Source organism: Octopus bimaculoides, chromosome 6 (genome assembly GCF_046866305.1).
Source record: "Octopus bimaculoides isolate indiv1 chromosome 6, ASM4686630v1, whole genome shotgun sequence".
Lineage (NCBI taxonomy): Eukaryota > Metazoa > Mollusca > Cephalopoda > Octopoda > Octopodidae > Octopus > Octopus bimaculoides.
In genome coordinates, this window is record NC_142933.1 from 99,035,548 (window position 1) to 99,054,845 (window position 19,298).

The 19,298-nt window shown below is 38.6% G+C and overlaps 1 protein-coding gene across 1 annotated transcript in view; it reads right to left on the reverse strand.

The window, feature by feature from the left end:
* The window catches only part of LOC106869631 (uncharacterized), a 313,681-nt gene extending 295,394 nt beyond the window's left edge, over positions 1–18,287 (reverse strand). The window contains exon 1 of the mRNA XM_089354353.1: positions 17,063–18,287. The gene's annotated coding sequence lies outside the window, so the exon portion shown is untranslated. The remainder of the gene's footprint in view (positions 1–17,062) is intronic.
* Between the last annotated feature and the right edge of the window lie 1,011 nt (positions 18,288–19,298).

Genomic DNA, 19,298 nt, shown 5'->3' on the forward strand with positions numbered 1-19,298 from the left:
CAAAGCAAATTAAATAAAATTTGGAATTTTTTGCGGAGGGTGAAAGTGTTAACAAGAACAGGACAGTGAGAACAAGACAGTAAAAACAAACGGTGAGGGCTGTTGAGCCAAGACGATAGAAAAATTATTATGAACGCTTATATATATATATATATATATATATATATATATATATATATATATATATATATATATATATATATATATATACATACATATATATATATTGTGTGTGTGTGTGTTGTTTAAGTAAATCCCTGTTTCTAATACCGAGAGAACCACGATGTAAGGTTAAATGCTAAATAATGTGGTAGAGTAGAGACATACGTTTGTTCGTGCTGTACATGGCGTTTTCTTCGAGTTCAGAAAACCATCAGAATGCACTCTGATGATTTTGAAATTCGAATGAAACACGACTAGTCTTGTAAGTGCCAGTCATCTGAATAAATAGGCTTGTGTGTGGATGTGTGCGAATTCAAAATATATATAATGAGAAGTATTAATGTATCTGACAGCTTAAAAGGCGCGCGTGCCTGAGACACATTTCAATTTTGACAGATCCTTTCTTGAACTGCCAATTGTCAGAATCCTGAACCTTGACCTTCACAAAACGTCAGCTTGTTTTCTGGGGCATTTTTAAAGGATGGGTTGAAAATTGTGCGTCTTATGAGCCGTCAAATTCGCTGGATATTATAAGCACTGATATCTATATGATCAATTTAGTGCATCTCCAAGTCTTCTGGGTATTTTCACAACTATCAATATAATGGTAACATATTTAGTCAAATTAACGAAGGGATGTGGGTTCGAATCCCACGCGAATGGGAAAGTTTATTTATTTATTTTTTCTGTCGAGAGCTTATATATATTCTTTTATGCACCATTATTTGACTATTTTCTTTAGTCATTGCATGGTGATCGCTATAACCTTTAAGCTTATATAAATACCATTATCATTATTTAAAGGATTGTAGAACTCGTAAAACACTTGCAATACAGTAAATAGATGTGGAAACGATGGGCACCTCACGCAGTAGGTGTTGCAGTATTGTTTTGGCGAACCTTCATATGGCGATTCAGTCCGCTTCTCACCGTGCATTCTTTACTGCACTCTTTTCATGTAGCGATTCCGTATAATGAATAGTTAACATCTCTCTCTCTCTCTCTCTCTCTTTCTCTCTCTCTCTCTTTCTCTCTCACTCTCTCTCTGGCTTCTCTAGTGACTCCTAAGGCCTACATGAGTTAGACGGGTACACCTACAAGCTATATTAAAAAAAAGGGCTGTGCACCAACATACTCAGCTAATTTCACATTATAATTCTTACGAACACCTCTCTTGAGTTGTTCATACTCGATCATGCATACATACATACATGCATGCATACATACATACATACATACATACATACATACATACATACATACATACATGCATGCATGCATGCATGCAAGCACACATGACAGAAGAATGACAAAGTACATGATGGTTGGACAACGAAATAGGAAACATGTCAATTCGTTCTCTACTGTTCTGTGTGCAAAAAGGATAAGGTGTTTATACATCTGTTCAATGTTACATTGGTGACATCCATTAGATATATTTACACGTATCCACAGATATCAAAACATATATGCATACACACACAAATACACACATACATACATACATACATATATACATAATTGTTAACAGATTTCTTTTCCCATGAAACCATTGGTAGCCTTGTCAACCCACAAATAAAGAACATTTATCTATCAATGCGGTGTTGAGCACTCATTGTCCCTGTTCGATATTAGCTCACATACATACGCACACACACACACACACACACACACACGTGTACGTACGTACATACATACATACATACATACATACATACATACATACATAGTAGTTGGCACTCCGTCGCTTACGACGTCGAGGGTTCCAGTTGATCCGATGAACGGAACAGTCTGCTCGTGAAATTAACGTGCAAATGGCTGAGCACTCCACAGACAGGTGTACCCTTAACATAGTTCTCGGGGATATTCAGCGTGACACAGTGTGACAAGGCTAGCCCTTTGAAATACAGGCACAACAGAAACAGGAAGTAAGAGTGAGAGAAAGTTGTGATGGAAGAGTACAGCAGGGTTCGCCACCATCCCCTGCCGGAACCTCGTGGAGCTTCGGGTGTTTTCGCTCAATAAACACCCACAACGCCCGGTCTGGGAATCGAAACCGCGATCCTATGACCGCGAGTCCGCTACCCTAACCACTGGGCCATTGCACCTCCACACATACATACATACATGTCAAATTCAAAGTTTTATTTTCTTTATAATTTTTGAAAGTATATATAATTTATGAGCTGCTGAAATTTAGCCACCCGAAAATGATTACAACTCTATTAAGTTCGATGTTGTAAACGGGTTGAGGTGAGTTGGTATTTGTTACCGAATTCATGGGAAATACGACGCCTCCTCTGGGATTCAGTGTTCAACTGCTGATAGCCTTCATCTCTTGTAAGAGACTGACACTGGCTCTGTGGACGGGTGGCGACGACGGGTGGGTGAAATGTGCAGATACGTAGAAAGTGGTATGGAAAGAGAGGGGGAGAAATGGGTAACCGAGAAAGAGAGAGAGAGAGAGAAGGGGGGAGAGAGAGATACAGGAATTGGAAATGAGAAATTAAAAACAAACAATGTAACTAATATATGTATAATATATACAATCATACGTACAAACACAATTTAGAAACGATATATATACGTATATACGTATGTATGTATGTATGTATGTATGTATGTATCTATCTATCTATCTGTATACGTCCATACATACATATATAGATGTGTGTGTGTGTGTGTGTGTGTGTGTATACATATATCTGCCTGCTCACACACGCGCATACGCTGGGGCCTCAAACGTTTAATATACTGAATCAAAGCACTTCGATTAACAGAGATTATCAGTGCGATTATTAAGCAAATCTCCCTCCACCGGGCTTTCATTTTGAAAAAAAGATTCTAAAAATCAGTATACATGGCATACATACATATATGTGCATATATTTATGCATATGCACTCTATCTCTCTCTCTCTCTCTCTCTCTCTCTCTCACACACACACACACACACACACATACACACACACACACATACATCTGAAGGTTTTAGGTTACATCACCCGATCTTAAGGGTTTTAAGTTACACGGTGAGCACTTATAATGCTGGATCACTGAGGGGAAATATTATCATTACTGTTATTAATATTGTTGCTATTATTATTATTATTATTATTATTATTATTATTATTATTATTATTATTATTATTATTATTATCGCTGTTGTTGTTGTTGTTGCTGTTTACATCGTCGTCGCTGCTTCTTAATATATACGTTAAATTTTTCGGTCCAGATCTATTACTGATAGTTTCACCGACCAGTTTTTCCTTCAGAAACGCTCATCAGACTGTAATCCTGTGGACTATATTTAAAAGGAAAATAAAATAAAAACAAAAATCGACCGTCACATTCAGAAGTTTACCTCCATTTCCACTGGAAACTGGGTATGTCTGCACAATGAAGTGTTTCTACCTGTGCTTATGCCCAGTTTGTGGTAGAATCGATGATAACTTTCGGATTTGGCTTTTGTTTGTTTTGCGCAGACCAGTGTGATGGGCGTCCAGTTTTCTCACACACCATAGAAAAACTGGTTTGTAACGCTACCATTACAGATCTGAACGGAAAATTAAACATAGGCATTACGAAACAATAATACAAACAGACACAGACGCACACGAACACACACACACACGTACGTACGCACTCACACACACACACACATGCACATACACACACATATACATGCACGCGCACGTACGTATCTTTTAACCTTTTTTTTTCTTTTACTTGTTTCCGTCATTAGGCTACGGCCATGCTGGGGCATTGCCTTGTAGAACTTCTAGTCAGATGAATCGGTTCCAGTACTTATATTTTCATCTAAGTATGCTATTTATTCTATCGGTCATTTTTGTTGAACCGCCAAGTTACGGGGACGTAAATACACCAACACCGATTGTCAAGCGGTGGTGAGGGACAAGTGCAGGCACAATGACACACACACACACACACGTACACACACACACACACACTCACGTACACACACACACACACACACACACACTCTTTCTTTCTTTCTCTCTCTCTCTCTCTCTCTCTCTCTCTCTCTCTCACACACACGCACACACATATATATACGACGGGCTTCTTTCAGTTTCCGTCAACCAAATCCAGTCACGAGACTATAGTAGAACTCGGAGCTATGCAGCTACAAAGCAAGCTTTGTGAGAGAGAGGAAAAGCAAGAGAGAGAGAGAGAGAGGCAAAGCAAGAGAGAGAGAGAGAGAGAGAGAGGCAAAGCAAGAGAGAGAGAGAGAGAGAGAGACATATTGACGGGAATCGAACTATACACTTCTTATTCTTCTCTTTTAAATTATATATACAATTACAAAAACGGTTATTTGTGAACACTGCTGAGCCGGACCCAGCGCCAATTTATTTGTTTATTGCCTACAGGGAAGCTAAACATAGAGGAAACAAACAAGGACAGACAAAGAGCTTAAGTCGATTACATCGACCCAGTGCGTAACTGGTACTTATTTAATCGACCCCGAAAGGATGAAAGGCAAAGTCGACCTCGGCGGAATCCAGCGCCAATTAACGAGTAAGAACTTCAAATTACAGCAGCTGCCATCGTATTTTACCGAGTGGACCTATTTCAAAGTACCTTACGCAGTACAATATTAATAAACTTACATTATTTATAGTAATGTATAGGTACCTGTTCGTTTAGTTATTTAAATAAATTCAATATTTGTCTAATTTCGAGTTGACCGCCCCTGGTTCGGAAAAATCAGTAATTCGGTAAGGCCTTGATACCAACGGTTCCGGGAAATCGATGCTGTATGTAATGGCCGTTGCCTGTATTGTTTTCCAACTCAATTTATGCCTAAATTGTGTCTTGCTGCTCAACATAGGAAATTCCTCTGAAAACTGTTGGTCTTGTGCCAAAATTAGAAAGAATTATCATCATTATTTTTATTTTCTTATTTCAGGACAATTTACTTCCAGGTTGTTTTTGAAAAGAACTCGTAAGGAAATGTAAATATATAACTAGAACGTAGTCGTGTTTCCGATACATCTCTGAAAGAAAAGCTGTTTCACATATGCGCGTTGGTGTGTATGTGTGTATGTATGTGCGTGTGTGTATGTAGGTTTGTGTGTATTTGCTTGTGAGTGTACATTTCTGAGAGCGTACGTATGTGTGTGTAGGGGGGAGCATATTTGCGTACGTGTACGTATGAAGAAGTATACTTGCGTGCGTGTGAACTTATGTATGCGCGCATGTGCGTGCATGTATGTATGTATGCGTATATGCATGTAGATACAAGCATATGTAGACAAGCATTATAATGAAAAACACGTTTTGTTCGCTCAGACATATTATATTCAAGAGTTCAACATTTAATCCCGTTTGTTGTACAATAACAATTTATACTTTATTTTTAAATTTCTCTTACTTCCTTATTAATTTCTTTGATGTTATTCAAATCTTTTAGATAGGATTCCCCTCTCCCACTTTCATTTTATCGATATTTCAAGGTCATGTAATCCTATCATGGAGGACATCGATAAAAAAAATGACGGATGCTGGTGTGTTCTAAATATTATGCTTTATAACATGCTATTTCTGAATCTTGGTTGTGTGGTGAAGAAGCTTGCTTTGCAACCAGGTCGTTTCGGGTTCAGTCACACTAAGCGGCAAACTTGAGCAAGTGTCTTCTATCTGTAGTCTCGGACCGTGAATAATTTGGTAGACGGAAACTATGAAAGCCTGACGTGTGTGTGTATATATATATATATATATATATATATATATATGTATATATACGTCAGGCTATACACACACACACACACACACACACACACACACACACACATATATATATATATATATATATATATATATATATATACACAAGAACTAAAGGAGGATATCCAAAAATAATGTCGTAAGTTACGGCTCTTAGAATTCTTTACTAATAAAAGTAATGAGATTGACGAATCCCTAGTAAAGAATAAATCAAATTTCACCCCACCAGAAGAAAGAAATAGTTATCTTGACCAATACATTGATATCTGTCAAATTTTCCCCTTAGACGCAAGACTAATGTTAGGCCAAACATTAACAGATCCGAAATGTCTGCACTTAAACGTATAAAAAAAGTTTAAACAATAATAATTAAACAAGCAGATAAAGGGGGTGCAATTGTTATTATGGATGCAGAATACTACAAGGATTTGGTTGAGAGTCAACTGAAGGATACAACCTACTATTGTGAAATTCCTTCAAATATAGACTACCACACCATGAAGAAGATCAACAACCTTGTTTTAAAACACCACAACTCACTTACCGATAATGAAAGAGGCTACATCACCAATCTCGAGCAATTTCTACGGCTTACCGAAAATACATAAATCAAAAGATATTCAGCATGCAGTAAAAGAACAAGAAAGTGAATAAATAAAACTACTGCATCCCCAAAACTTAAAAGTTAGACCTATTATAGCTGGTCCAGCATGCCCTACCCAACGTCTAAGCAATTTTATTGACGTTGTTTTGAAACCATTATGTACCTACATAACCAGTTTCATCCGGAATGATATCGACTTATTGTCCTGTCTTCCCAAAACAACTGAAATGAATTCAATTCTACTTGGTTTTGATATGGTAAGCCTGTACACCAATATTCCACATGATTTAGGAATAAAGGCGATTAAATACTGGGTAGAAAAACAAAGAGAAGTGATTCCCAACAGACTCACACTGCCATTTATACTAGACACAGTTAGACTTATTCTGGAAAATGCGTTCTTCTTCAATGGAATGAATTACATCCAAATTAAAGGCACGGCGATGGGAAAGAGGTTTGCTCCCATTTACGCGAACTCTTTAATGGGATATCTAGAACAACTCTACCAAGAAGTAGAGGAAAACTATGCCAATGAATTTAGAAATTATATTGAAAAGGTATGGAAGAGATACCATGACAATTGTTTCATAATCTGGACAGAACTTCTAAATTCTCTGGAAGAGTTCAATATCCTCCTGAACAACCTACGCCCATCTCTCCAATTTACAAAGGTGATGAGTTGTATCAAATTACCATTCCTAGATATAATGGTAATTAAAAAGGACACCACCATTACCACAGATATATACTACAAACACGGACACGCATCAATACCTGTATTTTAAGTCGTGCCATCCACCACATACAAAATGCAACATCCCATACTGCCTAGCCAGAAGAATTTGTACCATTGTAGAAGATGCAAATATCAGGAACAAACGCCTAACAGAACTAAGAGAATTTTTGCTCAAACAATAATACCCGTCTCTACTTATAGAAAATGGCATACAGCGGGCTATAAAAATACCCATACAACAATTGAGAACAACCCAAAGAAGAGGAAAACAAGAACAAGTCATACCATTTATAGCGACATATTCCATGTCACCAGAATATCTTCAACATTGCCAAAGCAAACCTACCAATTATTACTCAAAGAAATGAATTAAAAGATATAATCACAGATCAAGCTATGGTTCTTCGTAAAAGACAGCCAAAAAACTTGAAAAAATTAATAACAAAGGCAAAGTTTGACCTTAGCAACGAAAACCAATCATTCACTGTATCTCAATGCAACGATAGCCGATGTGGCACACGTCAGTTCATACATAGCGGCCAATATATAAACACAAAAAGCGAGAAAATATTCACAAACACAAATATGAACTGCAAAAGCAGAAATTTAATTTACTTAAATCAGATACCCGAATTATGAAGAACTATATGTAGGTCAGGCTGGAATTGCACTATCAGAACATTCACGTGTGCACCAACAGCAAATTAGAGACCCAGTTGTCCGTCAGATACCTTTGAGTAACCATCTAGGAACATGCAGTCGGAAAATATTTATACTACCATTCTCCAAACTACACAGTTCAAGTGAAATTGAAAGAAAAATTAGAGAAAAGAACTTTATAAATAAATTCCAACTCAAGCTAAATGCACAATAATACTAATACTTAGAGGTACTATTTCTACTGCTACGACCACTGCCACTAACAACAACAACAATACTAAAGGTGCTCATGATGAGGATAGCAGGAAAATACTAGCTCAAGCAAGAGAAAAGTCAGAAAAATAATCTTATTTTGCCACAGCCACTTCTACCACCACCATTTATTATTGTTGCCGGGAGCTGGCGCGCCAATTGTCGTAAAGTCGATCGGTCATAAGTCGGATAGGTCGTAAGTCGACGACGACCTGTACTTTCTCTAAATCCAAAGGAGAACTTGAATTCAGCAAACAAACTAACGAAGCTAGTGTTCTGTCTCGTTACACAGAACGGATTTTAGTGGCGATTGGGTTCCAGGCAATTAGCTGAAGGTCACTGGCTTATATCCGCTCACCAGTATTGCATCGTATTCGCGTTCAAGACACTTAACCTCCTAATAATCTAGTCCATCTAGTTCTGAGTGGCTTCTGCGACAAAATAGTCGCTGTATGCACGCATAGTACTTTGTAACTGACGAGTAACTTATTGCCTAACAGTATCGTGTTTAGATTTCCGCTCCGGAAAAAGCTATTTACGGTAGCGACCCGCCCTAGATTAGCATTCAATCCAGAAAGAGACTTATCTCTCCACCGATTAACACAACTGCAGTCTGAGATGAGTAATAAATGGGTTTTATGAATTTTAGTTGTTTCGAGAGGGATTAGCTTAGTTTTTGTTCATTAGAATGGTAAATGGTTTCTAGACCATGTTACTTGATTCAACTAGCTTAACTGAGCTAACATCTATTAAAAGCCCAGTTCGTAGACGCAGCGAAACACCAACGGTAGATCAGAACTGCTCAATGCTTGGCCCGTGGTCTAACATTTTATAACCGACACCCTACTGTTTTCTGTCGAGTAGATATAGGATTGGGTCTCTTGCTGAAATGATAATTCTGTTACTGTGAGTGTGTATGAGAGTACATACATACCAGGTGGTAACAAAAAGTTCCCAGACTAGTAATGTTTAATAAAAGAAATAATCTATTTACTTCATTTTTAACATCATCGCCTTCGAAATAGTCCCCTTGTGAAGCAGCAGACCGGTCCTAGCGTTCCTGCCATTATTGGAATCCGGCCTGGAAGTCGTTTTCCGTAAACGAGTCGAGAACCTTTTGCGATTCGCCCTGGATCTCGACAACGGTGTTAAAGACTGTGTTAAAAACTGCATTTTCATTTGGGGAAAAGAGATGGAAGTACGCAGGCACTAAATCTGGTGAAGAGGGCGGGTGCGGGAGATCGATGACAGGGTGCATTACCATCGTGAAGAATCCAGTTCTTCGCGCTCCACAGATCCGGTCGCTTTCGCGCCGAATGTCCTCCCCCAAACGCTTCAAAACGTCGCAGTAAAACTCTTGACGGTCTGGCTCGGGGTTGTGGGGTGGGGTTATTTTCGATGCACAATACCGCGGATGTCGAAAAAAGACAAACAGAAACAAACGATGAGCATGCCCTTGATTGGGCCACGGCTCTGTCGTGTATTTTTCAGTCGTGGAGATAAAGGGCTCTTCCATTCTGACAACTGCTGCTTCGTCTCAAGGTCGAACCCATAGACCCAATTCTCGTCACCGGTGATGATCCTCGACATGAAGGATGGGTCATCAGTGGCACGCTGACGGAGTTCTTGACAGACTTCTGCGCAATGTTCTTCCTACTCAGTGGAACATGGCAATCAAATGTTTCTGTTACATATGTATATATATATATATATATATATATATATATATATATATATATATATATATTGTCCCGTATCGAGGAAGAGAAATAACCCAGAAATCATTGGTCTACAGGTATCGCTAAGGCTATAAAGGGAGCAATAAACTCCCTTGCTCATGGTATACAGACACAGACCATGAGTCGGTAGCCAGCTGGAAAAGATGTTTTCTTGGGGCTAAAAAGTAGTAACATCGTCCTGTGCGGGACAGCCACATTGTGTTGGCAAATAGGCTTTAGTGGTGTGTGTGTGTGTGTGTGTGTGAAAATAAAAATACAAAATTGTTTTCACATAACAGTTATATATCAGAGTAAGTTTTTATAGGGTGTGTTTTACAGACACATACAGAAAGAGAGAATCACATATTGCTGGAAAAGTTTAAATATCAGCACAAGTTTCGTATAAAACGAAAGCTTTACTGAATAAATATTAGTACATGCTGCAACCAAAAGAAGTTTTACAGAAGGGAAATCCTATTTTATTAACCAGTTTCGCTGTCGTTCATATGTGCGTGTGTGTATGCGTGTGTAAGATATATACATACATACATACATACATACATATGACAACATATGTGTGTATATGCATGTTGATGTGTGAGTGGGTTGTGTGTTAAATGAATTTTGTATACGGGTATATCTATACATGAAAACACAGGAACATATGCGCCCGCGTGTGTGCGTACGTATAGACATGTATGGCAAACAGCATGAAGAGGTTAAGTTCTGTAAATGGCAACTGTGACATTGTTTTATACTTCCTGGCTGTAGCGCTTTCATTTCCTTGCCGCTGTTAATATTACTGGGCAACGTACATACGTCATAGTTCACATTGCTCCTGTTTTAAGGACGTTAAGACTGCCTACTTCTTCTCAATTACGAACCAACGAAAGATCGTCTACATTAGTGGTTCCTAACCTGTTGTCCGCAGACCCATGGTGGTCCACAAAAGTAGTGCCGGAGTTCCGTGAACTAAATTTAAAATTTCATATATATATAAGGATAAGCATATTAAAAAGGGTCCGTGGGAAAACTCATTTAAATAAAGGGGTTTGCGGTAGTGAAAATGTTGGGAATCATTGGTCTACTTAGTGCCTCGGCCAGTTAGAAACAGCAGTCAACTCTCCCTCAAATATACCTTTCTTTGCTGTTTTTCCTTTATTCCTTTACTTGTTTCAGTCATTTGACTGCGGCCATGTTGGAGCACCACCTTGAAAGGTTTTAGTCAAAGAAATCGACACCAGAACTTATTTTTTAATAAAGCCTAGTGCTTATTCTATCGGTTTTCTTTTGCCGAACTACTAAGTTACGTGGACGTAAACACACCCACACCAGTTGTCAAGCGGTGACGAGGAGAGACAAACATAGACACACACACACGTATATATATATATATATATATATATATATATATATATATATATATATATGCATATATATATATATGCATATATATATATGCATATATATATATATATATATATATATATTACGACGGGCTTCTTTCAGTTTCCGTCTCTAAAATCCACTCACAAGGCTTTGGTCGGCCCGAGGCTATATTTGAAAACTCTTGTTCAGGGTGCCAAGCACTGGGATTGAAGCTGGAACCATGTGGTTGAGAAGCAAGCTTCTTTTTTTTTGTTCTTTTTTTTAACCATGATATTATATATTGAATAATGTAGTCTAAAAACCATACAAAACGGGTTGGTCGTGGCTGGAACACCTCTGATCATAGGCATAGAGAATTAATGGTTAACCTTGAGCTAAACACAAACACTCACTAACTTTGTTTAGGAATACAAAGGAAGCAGGCACTTCCTCAGAATTGCATTGTTAAATATGTACACCTCCTTGACTTACGACCTATGGCGACTTACGACCACAAAAAATATGAAAATAAATAAATAATCGATTTTCGGATGCTGAACAGCTGTGCGTACGATAACTATAGCAGCATCTGGCAATTCAAGCTTCCCTCAGACCCAGGCATTCAATGCTTGCCGCTGTCTCGCACTCAGTCGCTTTCAAGCAACAGTTGCGTTTGAATGAAAATAGTGTTGAAAAATATAAATCCGACAGGCGACTTACGACCTGTCAATCGGTACGGAACTCGGTCGGAAGTCGAGGAGTAGGTGTCTTCTTAAAGTCGCACTGAAATATAAACACATGCCCACAAAGATCGGTTTTAATCTTTTGTTATGCCGATTCGGCGATGCAGGTTCGATTACCTGTTACATCATTATACTTTTTACTAAATCTTTGTTTGTATACCTGTAGTTTTTGAGCCTTACATTTTAGCCCTAAAAGGGAAATTAACAAAAGATTTGAATAAGTTCTGTGGGAGCGTTCGGATATTAAATATGTGTGAGTTTTATAGCTTTATTAAGGAACATTTCTCATGGCCCCAGCAGACAGAATGGAAAAGGCGTTGTTCCGGAGGCCTCGTATCTACAATCAGTAGAGCAGGACAGGTTCCATCTGGGCTGTCATGCTTTTGATGAAGTCCGTGGGGCAGAACTAAAGGTGACTCGAGTGGGTGACTTTTAAAAATTAGTGTCGCTTATTATATCCATACCATATACACACATGTACATACACACGAACACACACACACACACACATGCGCGCGCGCAAGGACACACTCACGCGCACACACTCACACACGCAGGCACACACTCACGCGCACACACACACTCCAGCACGCACTCGCACATACACACACGCACATACACACACGCACGCACACACGCACACATACACATAGAGTAGTCTATAAGAGTGTGCAAGTTCTTCATCCCCTTTTCCTCATCGCCAAGCAAGAGCCATGCCTTAAATGTGTCTCGTTTATATATATATTTACAAATCAGTCCAACCCATCAAACAAGTAAAGTTTTAATTACACACAATCTGATATCGTGTAGAGCCTCTCAGAATTACAGGACGAAAAGATGCTGTCACGGTTTGGCTTGTCTAAAGCTCTAGCCTGTACTGCATGCAATCATACACTCGCCCAGAAGTATGTTCATAAATACATACGTATATACATATGAGTGTATATGTATGTCTAACTATATCTGTATAAATAATCCTTTCTGCTTTAGGCACAAGGCCTGAATTTTTTTTTTTTTTTTTGGCGGTGGGTGGGGAGGGACAATCGATTACATCGACCCCCAGTGTTTCACTAGTACATAATTTATCAACCCCGAAAGGATGAAAGGCAAAGTCGGCCTCGGCGGAATTTGAACTCAGAACGTAGCGACAGGCGTAATACTGCTAAGCATATTGTCCGGCACGCTAACGATTCTGCCCGCTCACCGCCTTTATATCTGTAAAAATAATACTTTCTACTATAGCACAAAGCCTGAAATTGTGTGGCGAGTGGATAAGTCGACCCCGAGTGGCATAAGGGATTCAGACCGTAAAAACCCGCAAGAAATGTTGCTAAGCATTTTGTTCGACCTGCAAACGATTCTTTTCTACTCTTGGCACAAGGCTCGGAATTTTGTGGGAGGGGGCCAGTCGATTAGATCGACCCCAGTACGCAACAAGTACTTAATTTATCGACCCCGAAAGGTTGAAAGACAAAGTCGAGCTCGGCGAAATTTGAACTCAGAACACAAAGACAGAAGAAATACCGCTGAGCATTTTGCCCGGCATGCTAACAATTCTTATTTGTTTATTGCCCACAAGGGGCTAAACATAGATGGAACAAATAAAGAGATTAAGTCGATTACATCGACCCCAGTGCGTAACTGGTACTTATTTAATCGACCCCGAAAGGAAGAAAGGCAAAGTCGACCTCGGCGGAATTTGAACTCAGAACTTAACGGCAGACGAAATACTATTTCGTTACTGCTCACAACGGGCTACACACAGAGGGGACAAACAAGGACAGACAAACGGATTAAGTCGATTATATCAACCCCAGTGCGTAACTAGTACTTAATTTATCGACCCGAAAGGATGAAAGGCAAAGTCGACCTCGGCGGAATTTGAACTCAGTACTTAACGGCAGACGAAATACTGCTCAGCATTTCGCTCGGCGTGCTAACGTTTCTGCCCGCTTGATTTGGACATAAACACTCAAAGTTTATACAGTTCTAAATACCCTTTGGAGATGGAAAAATAAAAATTAACCCGTTGATAGGAAGTGAACTGGTCCCAACTGCTGCTTACCAGATAAACGATCAACTTTTTATTCTTACTTTTTACACCGTAGCTTCTGTCCGATGTGAAGCGAGAGATCATGGTTCGGTTACTCAGCAGTGCAGCGTTCGTTTATGCTACATTTCGTTACTTCAAAAAAAAAATTTTTTTATTTTCACTTCAAGTTATTATTTACAAATGTCTAATAATACGCTAACACACATACACACAAACTCAGCTAGTCATACACATACAAACACACTTATACACACATATACATACACACAATCATAGACGCTCGAATGCATATGGACACATGCACAAGGATATTCATACGCATACAAATATGCATTCATATTCATACACACATATTCATACACACTCGTACACATACATGCATATATACACATGCATATATACACACTCTCAACAACAACATCTATCACCACAGCCTCTATGACTATTACTATTATTTTTAGCATCACTAAAGCGACAAACTGAGTCGTTAGCAACGCCGGACGAAATGCTTAGCGGTGTATCGTCCGTCGCTACGTTCTGAGTTCGAATTCCGCCGAGGTCGACTTTGCCTTTCTTCCTTTCGGGGTCGATAAATTAAGTACCAGTTGCGTACTAGGGTCGATGTAATCGACTGACCCCCCCTCCCCCAAAATGTCGTGCTTTGTGCCTAGAGTAGAAAAGAATATATTAAGCATCAGTGAAACACTGGGGTCGATGTTATCGACTAGAACCCTCCCCCAAAATTTCAGGCCTTGTGCCCATAGCGGAAAGGATTATTTTTAGCATCACTAAAAAGGCGAACTGGCAGAACCGTTAGCGCGTTGAACAAAATGCTTATTAGAATTTCGTCCTCTTTACGTTTTGAGTTCAAATTCTGCTTGGGTCAACTTTGCTTTTAATCCTTTCAGGGTCATTAAAATAAGTACTGGGGCCAATATAATCGACTAGCCCCTTCTTCAGATTTCAGGCCTTCTGCTTATAGTAGAGGGAATTATTATTATTATTATTATTATCACTGAGGGCGATAGATTGACAGAATCGTTAAAGCATCGAAAGCAAAAAAAAAAAAAAAAGGAATTCTTTGTGGTATTTGTTTCGGTTAATTACATTCTGAGTTCAAATCCTGCCGTTGTCAACCTAGCCTTTCATCCCACCGGTATTCGATAAAATTTTTAAAAAGATACACAATCGCGTACTCAGGCCGATGCTATCAACAAACTCCCTTCCCCTCAAAATTGCTGGCTTTGTGCATTTATCAGACATCACTACTATAGTTACCACCACCACCACCACTACTGCTGCTGCTGCTGATACTTCTGCAGGGTGCGACAGAAAAACGTTTTATATTTTACATGGCTATTGATGTGGAGTTAATAAAGTTAGCCATGTGGTAATGATGTAATCATGTAGCTAGTATTTTGCCGTTTTTTGTAAGGTACCAGCATGATTTCGACAGGTGCACATCGTGCGTTTGCTATCGAAACATTTGTCAAGAATGATGGATCTTGGAGGGCTTTTGCCGCAACCTGTGCCACTGTTTGGGCTAAATTAAAATTCAGAAGAGAACTTCTTTAAAAAGTCGATGACCATCTTAAAAAAAAAAGTGTTGGTCAAAAGAAAACGCATTGTCTAGAAATAAAAATAAAACCAGAATATAAATATAAATGCAAAAAATGTATGGTTGTGCGGTAAGAATTTTGTTTCCTAACCACATGTTTCCAGGTTCAGTCCAACTGGGTGACACTTTGAAAAAATCTCTTCTCCTATAATCTCGGGTTCAGCAAACCCTTGTGAACGTATTTGGTAGACGGAAACTAAAAGAAGCCCGTCATATATATATATGTGTATATATATATATATATATATATATATATATATATATATATATATATATATATATATATGTATGTATATGTATTTGGGTACAGGACGTCACCAACTGTGCAAACAACATGAAATACGTAAAAACAGGACAAGTAAACTCAGAGAAAGGACCCTTCATCAGTTGTCGGCAGTTTATTTAATCCTCATTTTGAGCACTTGTGCGCGTGCGGTGTGCGTATGTGTGCGTGGTGTGTGTGTGTGTGTCTTTATGTCTGTGTTTTCCTCTACCACCACATGACAACCGGTGTTGGTGTGTTTACGTCTCTGTAACGTAGCGGTTCAGCAAAAGAGAGCGATAATAATAAGTACTAGGCTTAGAAAAAAAAAAATAATAATTAGTGGGGTCCGATTCGTTCGACTAAAATTTTTCAAGGCGGTGCCCCAGCATGGCCGCAGTCTAGTGACTGAAACAAGTAAAGGATAAAAGGTAAAGGATAACCGATATGGCTGCGTGGTTAAGAAGTTCGCTTCGAAGCCTCATAGTTTCGGGTTCGGTCCCACTGCGCGGCATCTCAGGCAAGCTTTTTTTTTATATCAAAGTCCCGAACCGAGCCATCCTTGTGAGTGAATTTGGTAAACGGAAACTGTATAGAAGCACGTTGTATATATACATACATACGTATATATATATATATATATATATATATATATATATATATACATATATATATATATATATATATATATATATATATATATATGTATATATGTATATATATGTATATATACATACATACATATATATATATATATATATATATATATATGTGTGTGTGTGTGTGTGTGTGTGTGTATGTGTGTACGCGCGCACGTGTGTATGTGGGTGGGTGTCTTTAAGTCTGCGCTTGTTCCCACGCCACCGCTTGACAACCGGTGGTGGTTTGTTTACGTCCCCATAACTTAGCAGCTTGGCAAAACAGACCGGTAGAACAAATTACCAGATTTGAAAAGAAAGTAACTGAGGTCGATCTATTCGGCTAAAACAAAAAATCAAGCAAAAAAAAAAAAAAAGAAAAAAGAAACTTCCAAGGTGTTGCCCCAGCATGGCCGCTGTCCAGTGACTGAAGCACGTAAAAAAATAAGACTAAAGTTGAAAGACAAAAATCAAAAAATAAAGAAATAGACAACTTACCTGTGTGAGACGAGCGGTTTACTTCAGACCGGGCTGCTATTACTGCCACCTACCGGCCTAGTTCACTGGTCACCAGCTGTCTTTCCGTGTCTGTTCTATGGTAGAAAAGCTAATCCAACTTCCAGAAGGTGTAGACAGTAGTTTCCATGTCATATACACGCATGAATTCATTTATATGTATACGTGTATATATATATATGTGAGTATAGCAATATAAACATATAAGCGTGCATGTGCGCGCGCATCTGTATGTATGTGTGTGTGTGTGTATGTGTGCGTGTGTGTGTGTATGTGTGTGTGCGTGTGTGTGTGTATGTGTGTGTGGAGGGGGGGGGGGGTTACGCTGAGGTGATGTTGTTCGGGTGGGTTAGTTTCGGTTACTGTAATTATGTATATGTGTGTATATCTGTATGTATGTATGTATGTATGTATGTATGTATGTATGTATGTATGTATGCGTGCACGCGTGTGTGTAGGTGTGTGTGTGTGTGTACGCGCGTGTGTGTGTGTCAGTGGATTTCCAGTTAGTGGGTGCGTCCGACTATTTTTGCATTCATGTGAATGACTCTAAGACAGACTCTAAGACAGACAAGAGTGTGTGTGTGTGTGTGTGTGTGTGTGAGTATTTGTTTGTATAGGTATGTATATGCGTCGGGTGTGTGAATGTGTGTGTGCGTGTGCAGGGCTTGTGGTGCAACGATTTGCAAGTGCCCGTGCAATTTTAGAGCATAAAATGCAATCAGGGTCCGTGTAACATCACTGCATGCATAAAATTTTGCATGTATTGTACGTAGTGCATCATTCTCCTCTTAGATATCGGGGACTGGAGTTGAGAAAGAAGCACAGATAGAGAGAGGAAGAGAGAAAGAGTGACAGACAGAGAGAGTGACAGAGAGAATGACAGAGAGAGTGACAGACAGAGAGAGTGACAGAGAGAGGGAGAGAGAAAGTGACAGACAGAGATTAACTAATTGTTTGACAGCTAGATGGATAAATAGATAGATAGTTAAATAGATATTTCGATTGTTCGAGGAATAGATAGATAGATAGATAGATAGATAGATAGATAGATAGATAGATAGATAGACAGACAGACAGATAGAAAGATAGATAGATAGATAGATAGATAGATAGATAGATAGATAGATAGATAGATAGATAGATAGATAGATAGATAGAGCTGGTGGATGGATAGATTGACAGGCAGATAGACAGTTAAAATTGAAAGATAGTTTATAAATATATATATATATATATATATATATATATATAGCGAGAGAGATAGAGAGATAGAGAGATAGATAGAAAGTATTATAGATTAAAAAGTATGTTCTATGCAGGTTACATATAAAAATGTATGCAGTGGTTAACTTTATTTTCTAATGTTTACATGCGGTTCGTTCTGTGTTTACGAATGCATCTGTAGGTGTGGCTAAAACTTATACGGACTACTTGCGTATGTGTGTGTGGGTGTGTTTCTGCGCGTGTGCGTGTGTGTGCGTGTGTGTGTGTGTTTCATGCCGACCGAACATGTTCATGTATAAATATGTGTATGTACTTACATGTATCTGTGAGTGTGTGTGTGTTGGAGTAAAGTGTAAACGCGGTAGGTATATGTACGTATGCAAACTTACATCCGTTAATATTCGCGTTCATGCATATACGTGTGTGTGTGTGTGTGTGTGTGTGTGTGTGTGTGTGTGTGTGTGTGCGTGCGTGCGTGTGTGTTTGCGTTTGTGTATGTTGAGGGCGCGCACGAATGAAATGAAACTGAATTTGTGAAAATCCGATAACCGGGTCCAAAACTAAGAAATTTGTACAATCCACAGGTTTAACACTGTTTCAGCTGGTTCGTGTTCGTAATTTAGTCCGTCCTCTTAACCAAATGATATAACGGCGAATCTCGAGTGCTTCGACTATTCTCTGTTAGCTGCCAAGTCTAGGGTACTTTCACATCTTTTATATATACTATTATTATTATTATTATTATTATTATTATTATTATTATTATTATTATTATTATTATTATTATTTTTATTATTATTATTATTATTTAATTGTTAATTATTACCATTTGCTAGATGCAATGTAGGATATTGTAGAGCTGAGAAGTGATAGCGGTGCAGTTTTTTATTTTTTATTCCGATATTCCGATGCCGGACAGTAGCCGTAAGGCCTATATTTTGCATGTATATACATATATATATATTTATTCATATTTGTACCAACTACCTGT